The following is a 1259-nucleotide window of genomic DNA, read 5'->3' on the forward strand; positions in this document are numbered from 1 at the left end:
TAACAATAATGCATGAGTTCCGGAAGAGTCAATTGGTACAAATGATAAGCACATTTTAAATGCTAAACAGTAAGAAACCTTTGCTAAGTGTCCAGATGTGACTGTAACCCAAGCATGGAGGTTGCAATTCTGTCAAGCTTGTAGCTTGGTGAAACTGCTTTTCAATACTCCTATGAAAGCTTTGTTAGACTTATTCACCAAACTAACACGGTGGTAAATATACATGACAAATTAGGTCCTGTCTCAAGTTCCACTTCCAAGGTAATACCCTCAAGCATCCATTGTACCGAATGCAGCAGTTGTTTCTATGACCATTGGAGTCTTTGAAGCGTAGCCGCATTTTAGGACGATACTTCTCCAAATACAAATGTTGCTTGCTGTTAAAAGCTCCACGCTGCTTTTGTCTTCTGAACTCTGCTGCATCTTCACATTTCATGCCACCTTCAATTAATGCTAAGGAGACAAGCCCTGGAACTCTCCCAAAACCTGCACCACAATGAACAGTAATACAATAACAAGGTTCTTCACAAAATTTAATTTTTACAAGACTTAACCAGTCATCAACAATCTGGTTGGATGGTGGTGCGCCATCATCAAAAGTCCAATTGAGAACATTGATGCTTTCTTTTTCCACGAGATCAGTGTCTGACTCTTACTGTTGTGGTAACTCCATATTTCTCAAGTTCTTCTATAAATTTGTTTAAGGTCATATTGGTTGGATTGTCTGTAGTAAGAAATCTCATGTTCTTGTATATGACTTCCATAGGAGCTGGGCAGTTCATTGGAACCACGTTAATTTAGTTAAAAAGCACTCAATAGGGTTATCAAATAATTTTAAACAGTGAATACAAAAATGATGTAAAGAAACTGAAGTCTACTTCAAAATACTCCTCTTGAAATTCTCAGTGCTTTGAGTATGATGTTGGGAGTAATGGAAAATGAGATGTGTCTCCTAACAAGAAGAAGCAGTTCTTCAATCCAGTAATACAGAGGCAATAGAAAGGAAGTGTACTGAGGTTTACCCCATCCAGGACAGAACTCTTGAAAATTACTCTGCGGATTTCAATTTAACACTTCTGTATCCAAGTTAACTGCTCTTATGGGGCTTTTGGTGGAGTAGTAATGAATCACCACAGTTCACTTGTCTGCACAGAGGTCGTGCTGTAACGTGCTGTAATGTATAACGAAGAACATAACAGAACCGAAGAACATGTTTACTCATTGAAGATTGTGGCCTAATCATACAGCCGGTCCCAAGG

The 1259-nt window shown here is 38.7% G+C and overlaps 1 pseudogene; it reads right to left on the reverse strand.

The window, feature by feature from the left end:
* Window positions 1-202: 202 nt before the first annotated feature.
* LOC101358728 (protein tyrosine phosphatase type IVA 1 pseudogene) lies at window positions 203-785 on the reverse strand (annotated as a pseudogene).
* Between the last annotated feature and the right edge of the window lie 474 nt (window positions 786-1259).

This window comes from Trichechus manatus, unplaced genomic scaffold, assembly GCF_000243295.1.
Source record: "Trichechus manatus latirostris isolate Lorelei unplaced genomic scaffold, TriManLat1.0 scaffold00369, whole genome shotgun sequence".
Taxonomy (NCBI): Eukaryota; Metazoa; Chordata; class Mammalia; order Sirenia; family Trichechidae; genus Trichechus; species Trichechus manatus.